The sequence below is a fragment of the Zonotrichia leucophrys genome, chromosome 12 (genome assembly GCF_028769735.1).
Source record: "Zonotrichia leucophrys gambelii isolate GWCS_2022_RI chromosome 12, RI_Zleu_2.0, whole genome shotgun sequence".
Classification (NCBI taxonomy): Eukaryota; Metazoa; Chordata; class Aves; order Passeriformes; family Passerellidae; genus Zonotrichia; species Zonotrichia leucophrys.
This window is the reverse complement of record NC_088182.1, coordinates 16,637,697-16,652,535: the sequence shown is the minus strand read 5'-3', so window position 1 is coordinate 16,652,535 and position 14,839 is coordinate 16,637,697. Positions and strand designations below refer to the sequence as shown.

General features: G+C 43.3%; 1 protein-coding gene across 5 annotated transcripts in view; it reads right to left on the bottom strand.

Annotated features, from left to right (window-relative positions):
* ATP2B2 (ATPase plasma membrane Ca2+ transporting 2) overlaps window positions 1-14,839 on the bottom strand; it is a 402,969-nt gene that overhangs the window by 368,270 nt on the left and 19,860 nt on the right. The gene's annotated exons all lie outside the window — the stretch shown is intronic.

Sequence of the window (14,839 nt, the reverse complement as noted above, 5' to 3'; positions counted from 1 at the left end):
GTTTCTATTTACCCTTTCTAGCCCATTTCTGTTCCCATTTCCTTACCTTTTATAATAAAATATAAAATAATATATAAAATATAAAGTCTAAAAAAAATATAAAATCTAAAAAAAAAATAAAAAATCTAAAAAAATCTAAAAAATTAAAAATCTAAAAAAATAAAAAATCTAAAAAAAGTAAAAAATAAAAAATCTAAAAAATAAAAAATCTAAAAAATAAAAAATCTAAAAAATAAAAAATCTAAAAAAATATAACATTTATTTTATATATAAAATATAGAATATATTTAATATATAAAAATATAAAATATATAAATATATAAAAATATACACAATATTTGCTTACTTTTTATAATATAATAAAGTATACCTTTTATAATAAAATGATAATGCTTTGATTTGATTGAGTGTATATCACTACTCTGTTTATATATATGCTGTTTACCTGTAGCTTATCAAATCCAGATATATCATAGGCACATTCAATTCAACAATGCTCTCTAGAAAATGCTGTTATTATGACAAAACTTCCATTTTTATTTGCCACTACCTAAACTCACTATTATTTTATTGTGCCTGCAGTTACCCAGATTCAGGGAGCACTGGTGTTTTTCACTGAATTGGTTGTTTGGGGTTTTCTGTTGTTGTTGTTGGGGTTTTTTGGGGCTTTTTTGGTTGGTTTGCTTGGTTGGTTTTGGTTGGGGTTTTTTGTTTGATTTAGGGGGGGGGGGTTTGGTGTTGAGGAGGGTTGACTTTGTTTTAATTTTTTGCTTGTTTTGTTTTTAATGATGAATTTCCTTAAAAGAAAAGAAAAGCTATTTAAAGCACACAGATAAACTCCATTTCCCTGAACAAAACCAAAACCCCACCAGGGGAAATCTCCTCTGTGGACAGAGCAGGGAATGTTCCATGCAGTTCTCTGCTCCTTTCTCCCCATCACCAGATTTCCCAGGGTACTTTCTGCTTCCCTCCCTGCACACAGAGCCTCACCAAATTAAGTAATTTCAGGATCTATATTAGAAGAAAATAAGAACATTGCATCTCAACTGAGAAATGAATGAACAGTGGAGTTGGTTCCATACATGCTCACTGGCATTCTGGCCAGGACCAGAACATTCCAGACTTTGTCTGTAATGCTCTCCAGGAGAACCCAAACCCACCTGAGAAAAGTTCTGATCACTTCATTGAGGAGAAGTGTCCACATTAATCAATTAAACATTTCCTAAGCACACAGAGCTGAAGGGCTCACACACTTTGTTACTTCAATATTCAGGCTGACAGATAGCAGAGATCATCCCAGCTCCTGATACTCCATCAGTCCCACAGGAGACTGACACCAAACTGAACATTCATTTTCATCAGCTGCTCCTATTTACAGCATGATAAATTCACACAAACTGCTCCTCCTAACAATACCTATCCGGTCCTATCAACAAGGGAGCCAGAGTAGCAAATGTTGTGATGTGAGCACTAATTAATTTCCTCTTTGTCACTCCCACCATGCAGTGAGCTGAGTTCCTGATTTCCATCACCATTTTCCCATACACCTTCATCATTTCTGCCCTTCACACTGCTGGAATGCCACACAAGGCAGAGGATTTCTCTGGTTCTTGCAGCTGGTTCAGGACAGCTCACTGAGCAAAACCTCTTATCCCCTCCTGCTCTGTGCTGCTCACACCCCAGGGGACTGCACGGAGCCCATGGATTTTCTGCCATCAGCAAAGTCTGGCCTCCTCCTGCTGACACACAGAAAGCTTCCTCAGCTCTGCAATGGGCTGGAAAGCACCTGCAGAAGTACCTGTGTTACAAAACAAGGCAAGCAGAAACACAACTGAGGTGAATGCAAAGCCCCTCTCAGTCCAGACAAGCCTTCAGGCTCAAAAGCAGGAGGAGCAGACCCATTTCTTCTTGGATGAAATGAATGGGAAGGAGATACAGAGGTGCCCTGCAGCAAAGCCCCCTGTCAGCTTACACTGGTAGGCTGAATTTTGGACATTAAAGCCTTATTATTTATTAATATTATATGGGCATTATGTCTTTAAAGCATAACATTTTGTGAAAGGCGGATCATGTAAAGTACATTCATTAACCGGTGTGAGACTCTGCAGCAGCACTCAGGGACACACGGGCTCAGATTCTCACAGACACACACAGACACCTGCCTGCATCTCTGATTTCCTTCATTATTAGGGTTTCTATCTACCCTTTCTATCCCATTTCTGTTCCCATTTCCAGAACTGGAAATTCAGATGCCCTGGGACAATGAGCACAGCCATGTCCAGCCTGACCCTCCTTCCTAAAGGTTTGTCCTATGTATGCACAGAAAGCCTTTAGAAGAACACACTTCTTCTTGCTTAAAGTATTCTAAAAATATTACTTCCTAATGAGGATCTCATTTGCATGACAAATTCTCTGTGCAGTGTCAGAAACATCTTGAAATTAAGATGTCATGCTTACAGGAATTATTCTGCACGCAGATGAGTTCTCACCAAACTTTGCTTCTGACAAGTTAATTTCATTTTCCTCATCATGTGCTTTGACAGCAAGATAAGGGAATCAAAGCCTTTCCCCAGTGAGAATCCTTTGCTCCTACATTAATTGGAACCAAGGAATATCATCCACTTGAATTCATCCCTACTTTTCTGGCCAAATATTTAAAATCAATCATTTACTAAGTTAACAGTACATATATCACCCATGCTTTCCACTGCAATTCTTGCAGGAGGAAATGCAACCATTAAAGAGAAATATTAATAAAACAAGTAAAGGTTTTTCCTGTCACCCTGATTTTTTAAGATTTTCTAAGCCTTCTGATGTTTACATTCTTGTAATGAACTTTCTCACACACTTTATGTAAATAACTTATTGGTTTGCATTATTTTATGGAAGAGGAGAAATTTGATGGACTGTTGGTTTGTCCAGTGTCATTGGAGAGGTGGCACTGTCACCCTCCAATCCACTGTCACTTTTGGAAATCTATAAATGTTGGAGTCAGAAAAATAAAGGTCCCTTTTTTACCTTGGAAAGAGCAGCGATTCTGTGTCGTGTTGTTTTGTGTCCTACAGTGACATTTCCTACCTCTACACAATAGATTTAAATTAAAAGAGAACATAAGAGCCTCAAGCCTTTAAAATTGGGGATAAATAAGATTAACCTCTCATTTTAAAACAAAATATTAAAAAAAAAACTTTAAAAAAAATCCTGAAGCCAATATTCTCTGCAGCACACAAAGAAACCCATGCACATGCACTGAGAGACAGAGCTAGACACAAATCCTCTGCCTGGAGAGAAAGCAAACTCAGGAGCTGCTTCCAAGCCCTCCAGGAACATCCAGCAGGGAAAGCTCTGCCCTGGCTCAGGGAGCAGAAAGCAGCACAACCCCAGCCACAGCCTGCAAAACTGCTTTAAAAGTGTTCACATCACACTTTGTGCTTTCCTGTAGAGCTCCCTGGCATGGGAGAAGGAATCCTGCAGGATTCCAGCATCCCCTGGCAGGAGATTTCAGTCACATCCCCCCTGGAAAAGCTTCACCGGATCCTCACACCCTGTGACCAAAGCTTGATGGAGCAAATAAAAGACATTTCCTCCTCTACCTGGAGTCTGAGAGTATGTGAGAGCTCTGCACCACAAAGATCAGACCCTGTACGCTTCTTTTCTCTCCTCAGCCTGGAAACTTTGGGAATTAATGGTGAAGTCATGAAGGAAACCTTAAATAGACTCTGTTTTCCACCATCACCAGGCTCACTTTCTCAGATTTTATCTGCTTCAGTTTCCCACTCAAATCTTATATTAGATTTTTTTTTTCCTCTTTTTTCTCCACCTCCAAGCTTTTCCATTTTCTTACATAATACTGAATAAATATTTTATAGCCAAAGAGGATTTCTACCTGTTATGTAACTCACATTTTTGGAGGCAGCTTCCCATCTCATTTTTACTGATAGAGCCTTTGGTGGAACCAGGAGCTGTACTGATGCAAACAGAATGTGCCTAAACTTAAACAAACAGCTCTGTTTCTGCCACATTAAAAATGCTAAATGGGGTGAAATCTCATTTCATCGACATGCAGAGGGGGGTGACAACATTGAGGAAAATATTACCATATGTACATAAACATCAACAAAACTATTAATTGTCACATAATGAGGCAGCAATTTAAGCATGCTGAGCAGATGCATCACAGCTAAACTGGAAGGAACAGTCACATTTTAATTCTGAACCAGGCTGGGATCCATGGCTGGGTTTTGGATGTCCAGTCACAGATGCTTCCCACAGCCAGAGAAATTTTTGAACAATCCCCTCTAAAAACTGCTCTGAGCAGAGCTCTCAAAAACCTTGGATAAACTTTGCAGATCTTGGACAACAATATCTGTCCAAAAGTTAAAACTCTTTCTTTAGCTCTGGCCCCAACATTAAAAGAAAAAAAAAAGAAAGTAATTCCACCTTTTTCTGGCCACCCACCTGTTTGTTTACACCATGATGCTGGATAGAGCAGGAAGGTGCCTCAATTATCAAAAATGTCTGTGCCCATCAATAGACAATCAGATCACCTGCAGAGGATGGCAGCAATTCTGTGTAGCAGAGTGTTACACACCCTCTGTTACTCATTTCACATTCAAGAGCCTGATGTTTCCAGCCAGGCCAGCAGTGGGTACAGAAACAGAGCAAGCTGAGAGCAAATCCATCCTCTTCTCCCTCACCATAAGAACACACTCACTGTTTCAGCCCAATAGGATGCTTCATTTCAGAACTACAGTTTTATGATGAATAATGGTTATTTCAGATTTGAAAAATTTTAAATTAGTTGTGGCTGGTTTACAGCCATTTTAGTTAGGAATTAATAATGCAGTGATGGACCCTGATTGATAACATTTGGGGAAAAATTAAATTTCAAAGATTGGCTTTAAGTTTGATAACAAGAACAATATTACAAGAACACAGGTGTTACACTGCCATCAACTCTGCTCAGGACGTGGCCTGAATGTGGAATTTTTTTAAGAAATGCAAAGAAGACTCTATATAAAGCTATTAAGTTGTAATTGGATTTAATATGATCAGCTGCTTTCACTTGTAGTTTTATGGTAGAAAATAGATTATAGAGAAGAAACGTTCTGCATTTACTCAGTCACTTGAATCACTTCAAGGAGACCATGAAACAATCAGAAAGGCCCCAATTCTTCCTTCCATATGGCATTAAATAAATGGCAATGCTGGGCAGATCAAATATGGGGTTTCAACACAACACTGGGACAGAACTCTGGGGCTTGCATTCTACAAAAGGAGGCAGAATCTCTTTGCTCAGCACTAAAGGCTTTATAAGACACCAGGAAAAGCAGGTGTCTGGGAACCTGGGATGTTACCACCACAAAACACTGTAAAGGTGGTACCAGAAAGATTTATGAACAGAGCAGGAGGGACCTTGAAACATCTCCTTTAATTCTGGATTCCTCAGAAATGTTCCCTTCCTCCGGGCACCCAAACCCCGGCCTTGGGGTCACAGCTTGGCCACCCGAGCTCGGGGATCGCTTGGGCTGAGGGGGGAACCCCGAAACACAGAGGGTCAGAGACTGCAGCCAGTGGGAAAGGGGGAGAGGGGAATGGGAAACGGAGAGAGGGGAAACAGAGTGGGAAAACGGGAGTGGGAAACGGAGAGAGAGAGAGAATGGAGCAGGGAACAGAGAGAGGGCAAACAGAGCAAGAAAACGGGAATGGGAAACGGGGAGAGAGAGAACAGAGAGGGAAACGGGAGTGGAAAACTGAGAGGGAGAACGGAGTGGGGAATGGAGAGAGAGGGAGAGAACAGAGTGGGAAACAGCGAGAGAGAGAACGGAGTGGGGAAACGGGAGTGGGAAACGGGGAGACGGAGAGAGAATGAAGCGGCAAACAGAGAGAGAGAGAGAACGGAGTGGGAAATGGAGAGAGAGAGAGAGAGAGAGAGAGAGAGAGAACGGAGCGGGGAACGGAGCGGGAAACGCAGGGAGCGGAATGGGAAACGGAGAGATAACGGAGCGGGAATCGCAGAGAATGCGGCTGTGCGCGGGTGATGACGCCGGCACTGGAACGGCCCCGCAGCCCCGGGCGGATGCAGAGGCGCCCGCGGTACCCGGAGGATGGGGCAGCACCCAAAGGAGCCGGGACGGGGGTCGGGACCGGGACAGTCCCGGGGCTGCTCTGCCCGCCCGGCGCCCCCTGGCGGCCGCGGGCGGTGCAGCCCCAGCGAACCCCGCAGGCTCCGGAGCATCCCCGGGAGGGGACGGAAAGGAGCTCATCCATCCACCCATCCATCCATGGGCTCCCCCCGCACCGCCCCGAACCCAGCGGCGCCCCAGGAGCAGCAGAGCTGGGATTTGCCCCGCTGTCGGTAACTCAGACACTGTCTGTGCTCCAGCGCAGTGAGCAGTAAAGCCACAGCTGCTGCAGCCCTTAGAGGAGCAGCATCCAATAAACGCTGCGAGCCCCAGCAGCATTTAAAACAGAAAAATACATCTCCACAGCAAATAGTACAGGGGACAGGCTGCTGACAGAGCCTGGATGTCTTATCTTCATTTATCCTGAGCAGATCGCATTATCAGCTGCTGAATGAATTCTACAAGAGAGGGAGGTTTAACATCCAGTCTTTTGTCCTGGATCTTAAAACCTCCTTTTTAACAATAATAGCTGAAAAGACATATTCCTTCTGTCTTAAATAGATGTCAACTCAATAGCTGAAGTTTGAATACAGTTTTCAATAAAAGGTAATTCAGAGCTGAAGATAAGGCAAAGGATGAGGGAAGTGTTCAGTGCCTCCCTTGCGAGTGCCCTATCACAACACAAGGACTTGCTTGAGAAAAATGCCATTAAATGGAGAAAGGGGAGTGAGACATTTATTGGCACTCACACACACAGATATACATAAGGAGGCTGCTTGGCTGAAGAAATAGAGTTTAGCAGCTCAGAAAACCTGGTCATCAAGCTCAGGGACAAAACCTGTTCCTAACCTGTTTCTTTAACCTGAGGTTAAAGGAATGACAAACATGCACCAACAACCAAAAGTGTGATCGATCACCCAGTGCACACAAACTCAGTGGTCATTGACCACTGATGGCGAGCACAGAGACACCAAGACTGGAGTATCATTAAATCATTACCAGGGATTTGGAGCATCTGTTTGGATAAGACATGCAGTTTCTTGAAGCCTCAAATAAAAGTAAAAAAAAAAAATAGAAAGCAGTCCAAGTTTCTGTATTAGTTTCTCACTGCAGAAAGAGGATGTCTCTAGTCTCTGAGCAAACACCAGCAGGGAAACAAACCAGACAGTGTTGATGGACTGAGCCAAAGTCAGCACTGGGTGGGGTGGCACCAGTCTCTCACTCGGGATGGGTTTTTTTTTCTTGTAAAGGAAGAATTTTTCAAATAACTTTGAGCATCTCTAAACAACAATTTGTAATCAAGTGTCGAGACTGCCTGTGCTGCAGCACAAATCAGAGCTGCAGAGTTCAGCACAGATCTGATAATCTCAGCTGGCTCCTGGTGCCACAGCCTTTGCATCCTACGTCAGCACGAGCAGAGCGAGCTTACGCTGGTCCAGACACACATCCAGGGATTTCTGGGTGCTGGCTGGGGCAGGACAGGCTAAAGCCATGGAGCAGAGCCAGCCCAGCACTCCAGGCAGCAGCGCCAGCCCCAGGGGTGACAGCTGGGCACAGGCTCTGCCTAAGAAGGGCAATGTCCAGGGGATCTGACAGCCTCAAATACAAAAACAAGTTTGGTGGCATAGCTCTGTGCATGTGAGTGTAAAAAACCTCTGTGGTGCGTGCCTTGATAGCAGCTGGTTCTGCTTTCTCACACCACAGGTGACTCTCCTGTACCAACAATTGCACAGAAATAGAAATCAACCTCCCAGCTCAGCAAAGATGGGCTTTGATTACTTATAAACAGTCACTGGTGCTTCAAGACAAATTTCACCTCTTCAAACACATTTTGGTTCATGCACAGAGAGCCAGGCAGCAATGGTTGATAAAATAACTGATGTACAAGTATAACAATAAAACCCCATTAACTCTTCACAGAAAGAGCTAAATATCATTTATATCCTAAGGAGTGTTTGGTGTAAGCTCCTGTCCACTCTGTACCTTTTGTATCATCATAAAAACACTGGAAAAGCAGCAAATTCAGTGCTTTGAATTAGAATTTCCCACATTAGGAGGAACACTGGGGGGAAGCCTCAAATTTCACAAAGTTGGCACATTATCACTACTGAGCAAAATGCAACAAAGATTCTGACTGGACACGTGGATAAGGCTGGCACCAAAGAACTGGAAGCTCATACAAATTATACTTTGGTCCTTTTTAAGTGCCACTTTTTGGGGTTTTATTCTAAGAGAAGACAAACTGCACTATAAATAAAAATGTTTGGTCCAAAATAGAAATTTAAAAAACAGATTATAGCTAAAAATCAAGAAGAAGCATTTAAAGATCTTCCAAAGCTACAGAAATGAGGTTTTTAGTCTTTCTTGCTCTAGTCTGCTTCTATGAGGAAAAAAAAATATTCTCAGCATGAAGTGTTTCACAGACTATATTCCTGAGAGTTAAATTTTGCTCTGGTTTTCGGGTTTTTTGTTGGTTTTTGGGTTTTTTTAAGGCCAGCTCTATGCTCTATTTAGTTTTGCCTTCCCACTCACACACAACACTTTAAAATTTACAAGTTCCAGTGATACCAACTGCTTTCATAAAATTCAATCCTCCTCCTGACAGATTTTGCTGCTCTTGAACCTCCAGCCATCGCAGTTACCATAAATCCTCTGCTCTCAGGTTTCTCACACGTCCAGCAGAGTGCACAGAAAAGGTCATTTTGAGTGTTTTGGGAGCACAACAAAACCAGGAGGTGCTGCCAGCCCGGCAGGGGAAGCTTTGCCCACGAGATTTCAGATTCCAGGACTCACTGGGACCTCTCAGACCCAGCAGCTCCTGCAGCCAGAAACGCCCAGAAAAGGCTGCTGGAACTGGCCCTCAGATGTTTGGGCAGAGAATTCAATTCTTGACAAGGTTTGGAGGGTATTGTATGGGAAGCTGAGGTGTTAAAGTGAGATATTTGTGATGTTCACGTCTCAGTGTGAGAGCAGTGCAAGCCCCAATATTTTCCAACCCAATATTCCCACAGCCAGAGTAGAGGAGGTCTGTAGGGCAGCACCTGAAATCCCACACATGGGGAAAAGGGACAGGAGAGGAACAGAAAGGAGTCAAGACAGAAAAAGGCTTTGCTTTCTACTTTCGTGTTCCTGAAGCATTCATTCTGCTCTCCAGAAATTACACCAACAGGCAGCTTGGAGTTGTCCTTGTGAAATGTGGGCTAACTTTAGGACAACAGGACAGGCTATAAACTCAAATGAAATTATGCCCATTTACATCAAACGTGAAATAAAATGTGCTATTTCAGGGTTTTCAAGCAAATATTTGGTTAAATTGATTTACAATGATGCAGTAAAAGACAGCATAAAATAACAACCCATCACTTTGGTCATCTACAGTATCCATTTAAATTATTTCACACAAATAAAAGTGCTTGAAAATACCTGCAGCAGTCTTTGCTTAGAGGGGTTTGAGACATCCATAACCATGCAAAGTAAAAAATATTTACTTTTTTCAGACAAGGCTCCTGCATTATGTATGGCCAGCAGAAATACCTTTGCCTGAAATCAATTGAAACCATCCATCTGGAGCAAACAAGAAAATTAAGCACTCAAGAAAAACTTTACAGCTTACCACCCTCAACCCAGGGAGCATAAACCTTATTTTACACAATAATTCTCAAGTATTAATGTTGTCCAGTAGCATTCTATAAGAGCAACTAATCTCCTTAACTGAAATCCACTGAGTGGAAACATATTGAATATACTGTGGGAACAGCCTGAAATTACAACCTAAGCTGCCCGGGAAAACAATGGCAGCCCCATAAAACATCCTGGGAGCAGAGAGCCAGACAGGAACAGCAGGGACTGGGCCAAAATGAGAATTTAAAAAGTGAGTTTCAGGAATTTTAACACATCCTGGTCATCTCCCATCCCTTGGGAAATGGAAGATGGCATCTTCTGCACATCCTGCTTGCATCTTCTACAGCTTGCACCCAAGCAGCTCCAAGTTTTGCCAATTCTTTTGAAATGGCCACCAAAATTGGCTGCAAATTGTGCAGGCTGTGAATGCCTCTGCTGGAGCTCAGCGCAAGGGCTGTTCTGCCCCTGCTGGGTGCCAAAGCCTTTTCTCTCCACTGGGAGCATCACAAACAGGGGCAAGGGAACCAGTGGGAGAGGGAAAAGCAGCCTGGGTGAAATTCTGAGCCAAATCAACTCAGCTCTGATTGATTTAAATCACTAATGAGTGAAAGCAACAGGCCTGCTTTCCTGTTCTAGATCACTCAGTGAAATAAAGTCTTTTACCACCTAGATGTGAAGAATTTTGGAGTGTTTTGATTTTTCATGGCAGTTCCTTGCCTCAGAAGCCAGATATGAGCACTGGCAGCAAGTGCTTGCTCGTGTGTCAGTGAATAAACACATGGCCTGCCCAACACTGCCTCCATGGCTTTGCCCTGGTGTTTCAAAAGTTATTTTTCCATTTTCTGAGCAATTACCCCTCTGATAGACCCCAGCAGCTCAGCAGGCTGGTTTCTGCTCACCATGATGACTCAAATTCCTGTTCTAGGGATTAAAGGCAAACCCTCCCCAGGCACAGGCACTCTCTGCTTTGGTGCCCTGGCTGACACCTGTGTGGGGCTGGAAATGCTGCTGCTCTCTGCCCGTGCCCTGTTTGCTCTCTCAACATCCCAGGGAGCGTTTCCAGAGGAGCACATGGCACTGCATGGCTGCTCTACCTGCAGCTCCCTCCCCTCTGCCCACATTGCTGGCCAGGTTTCACCTTCAATCTGCTGCACAGAAAACCTGTTCATTTGCAGCGTCTTAATTACTGCTCCTTTTCTTTAGCATCCTCAGTTTTCAAACAATAGGGTCAGCTGAGAGCACAGCATGGCCCATGAGAGACAAATTAAACCTCATTTGGCTCTGCCCTCCCTCCAGAGCACTGAGGGCTCTCAGGTCTGAGCCCTCAAACACCCCAGCCTGTGTCTCCCTCCAGTTCAGCATCACTTCTCCACTACAAAATAAAGAACATTTCAACTGGGACTTCTAGCTGTCATCCTTATAAAACATACTGCATTCCTATTTGTTCTTTGTAGGAAGAGTAAGGAAAGCTTCAGTATTTGTAGGGTTTGAAAAAGTTTCCCATTGATTGTGTGAAATCCATCTGAATGGATGTGATTAAACTCACAGCTGATGGCACTGAGGTCAGCACTGTGGGATCAATGCAAATAAACCTTTCCTGCCTCCAGAAATCAGTCATATCTACCCAAAGAGAAAAATGTTCAAGGCAGAGCCACCAAGTGATTTATAGCTGGTGGCATTACTTCATTTAAATAAAACACTCATTTAGCATCCCAGCAGTGATTCTTTCAAGCTGAACTTACTTTTCTGTAAGAATTATTAACCAGAGAAAACTTCTTCCCCCTTTAACCATACTGCCTCAATCCACTTTTTTATTTGTATTTCGTTTCTGGTGAAAAAAAAAAAAATTCTCCTATAGACTAAAATTGTAGAAAAATAGACATTTTCCTATAGAAAAAATATTGTATCAGCAAAATAGCAGCTATCACGTAATGATAGGAGAAGAACTCAAGAGGAACATTAACTTTCACTGTCTCAGAGTAGATTTCAGAAGACATCACCTTCCATCTGCTATGGTGTTGCCTTAGCACCAGAGACAAGGCAAAACAACAGATTATTCAGATTATGAATGACTAGAAAACAATAAGAAGCTGTGCAAAGAGTTTCACAGAGTTTAGGAGAGTGTGGTACAATGCAATAGGAAAAAAAACCACATTCACATTGCCATCAGAGTATTTCTTTCACATTAAAAAAGTTTCTAAGTTGAATTCTTGGTAGTGCAAGTGAAAAGTGAATTTGGGGCAGGAAAAGGCCCTCAGGGAGTGTTTTTTGTAATGTGGACTTTTGTCACATTGGAAGTGGCCCAAAAGGCCAGGTACAAGCTGTAAGGCATGGTTATGGCTCGTGTCCCTGCTTGGATGCCAGGCTCTGAGGGAAGAATTCAGTGCTGGCATCACCATTTTCCATCCAGGAGTTAAAACAGAATTTTCCTTATGGGACTGAGAGTCCTGCATTTTCTCCTGTTTCTTCTGAGCCCAATCTGAGACAAGTTTGACCAGAATGTTCTTTGGTCACTCCCAGTGTGAGCCAGGATCACAAACACAGCAGGACAGCTCAGCTCTCTCAATTACAGAGACAGGACACTGAGGAGCAGGTGAGTGTGCCCTGCAGAACATTTTCAGCCACAGCATCTGGAAGGCCTCAGAGTGCTGCCATCCGTTCATTTCTTGTCAGAAAGGTTCTGAGGAGGGGAGGGAATCAGCACACAACTCTACACAGGTTGTGCTGGGGAGAATCCAAGTGCAGAGAAGGGAACAGAACGCCTGTTGTGGCACCTGTACCACTGACCCCAAATCCACCCGAGCTCTGACCCTGTGCAAAACCTGAGTGCCTTCAACAGCTGCCACAGGGCTCAGCACTCAGGCAGCACTGGGAGAATTACCCTTCTGAAAAAACCTTTTCATGAGAAATTTGCCACTTGAACTCCCTCAGACTTCTGCCATACCTGACTGCATCATCTAGACCAGCTCCAACAGGACTGGCAACCCACACTGAGCAATCTGAGGTGCAGCATTACCCCAGGAAACAGAATGTGGGGGCTTTATGCCTCCTTGGAATAAGCTGAAGCAGTAAACTTTATGCCAGGCAAGCCCCAGGTTTATAAAAACTCCATAAGCCTGTTAACACAAACCACTCCTGAGCGCAAAGGCACAGAGCACTCCTTTGGAGAATGGAGCAGCTGAGCCCCAGAAATGCTCTGTATCCTCCATTCCTTCTTGTGCTCAGCCCAGCAAACACTGAGCACTCTGCAGGTGCTGCTGGCCATGGATCCAGCCCTCCACACACTCCTGGATGGGGACAATTATTCAAAGAGTCTGCAAGGAAATGACAGAAGGGGCTGTGCAGCTCCCGTATACAAACAAATCAATCTCATTCTCTCCAGCCACTCTCCCCAGGATCAGACTTTTTAAACTCCTCTTCACTATGGCAGCTCCTCATTTTCCCTGTGCTTTGTCACTCCCTGATGGAGCTGCAGCAGTGGCACATGCTGCACCTGGTGTTAGAGCCCACAAATCAGCACACATCCCCCTAAACAAGAAAAGAACAACTCACTGTTCAAAGAAAACACACGTGCAGCCAAATTAGGAGAGTATTTTCCATATTCCCACTCCAGCTCTCTGGCAATAATTGTATTTCACGTTCTGCAAGAACCTAAGGAAATTGAGCTCCTTATCTATAAAAACTACTGTACTTCTTTTCTCCAAGATTTGTCTCCAACAACAACCAAACGTCACATGAGTGAAAGTCTGAATGATATTGCACTCATGTGATTCTGTTTCTATGCAGGCTAAACCTCTCTTTTCTGTTTTGCATGACTCCACAAGCTTTTTTGAGATTTAAGAACTAATCCTATTTCACCAAAACATTTTTTTTTTCCTCAGATCCAGTTCTCTCCTCTCTCCTTTATTGGCAGTGAAATTTTGGATTCTTTTCAGTTTTCAGGCAGAGGAATATGAGGAAATGCATTTACATTTTTCAAGAACTTTTGCAGAATAAGTAAAGGACATTGGTTAAAGCTCTTATGAGAATTTTAGGTCTTTAAACCTGTCTCCGTAGGTGTGTTTTGGAGATGAGGCACTTCCAGCAGGGTGGCACATTAGAGGAGGGTTATTTCCAATACTCATGGAAAAGAAGTGTATCAGCATTTACTAGAGCAAGCACTCACTGCCCACCACACACTCATGCCAGGGATTTTTTCTGACAGCTTCCCCTGTTTGACTGTGGGGTTTGGGAAGATTACACAACTCCTCTACACTTCCCTCACAATCCTGTTGCTCCACTCTCTGTAATTGCCTTCCAACACAGAGGCAATGGCAGCAGCATTTTGCCATGGCATTTTCTGGGTTATCTGATAGAACCAGCAGTCATTCCTCCTCATTGTGAGGCCGAGAGGTGTCTGGGAAAGATTTCCTGAAGTAAATTCTAATTCAGTCTTCTAGAAAAGTAATTTTCCCTTTGCCTTTCTTGTGATAGTTCAAATATGACAAAATAAAAATGGTTTTTCTTTTGGATCTCGGTGTAAAACATACCTGCAGAGTCTGCAGGTACCAGCAAAACTCTGGTCTCATTTCTCCCATGTATCACTGGGAGGCAAAGTTAATTGGAAGGCTGGGTAAAAAAACCCTGATAGACAATATTGATCACCTGCAGGAGTTAGTCAGGGGGCTCCAAGGGGTGTGGAGAATTCCCAGCAGAACTTTCTCTATATAATTCAAACTATTTCTCCTTTCTTTCATATTTGGAGACCTTGAGCAGATCCAAGGATGAATCATTCTTAGAGTTGCAGCTACATTACAAGACTGTGGCAATCAGTGATGCCATTTCAGTGATTTACACAGGCAATTCTTCCCCAGAAGGAACAGCGAGAGGAAAAGTGCTGTGATGAGCTCATTGCACAGCAGAAGATTTTAATGAAAGGAAAAGAACGAGAAGCCCAGGCTGAGCCAGGAATATGCCCAGATGAATATGCAAATGAGAAACTTGTGGGCAGACATTTTCTCTTGATTTTTTGACAAATCGTATCTGGCCTGTGAAAAGCCTGCTCAAGAGCAATGTTAGGCAGGGCTGTGGGAGAGCCTGGAGATCAAAGCAGG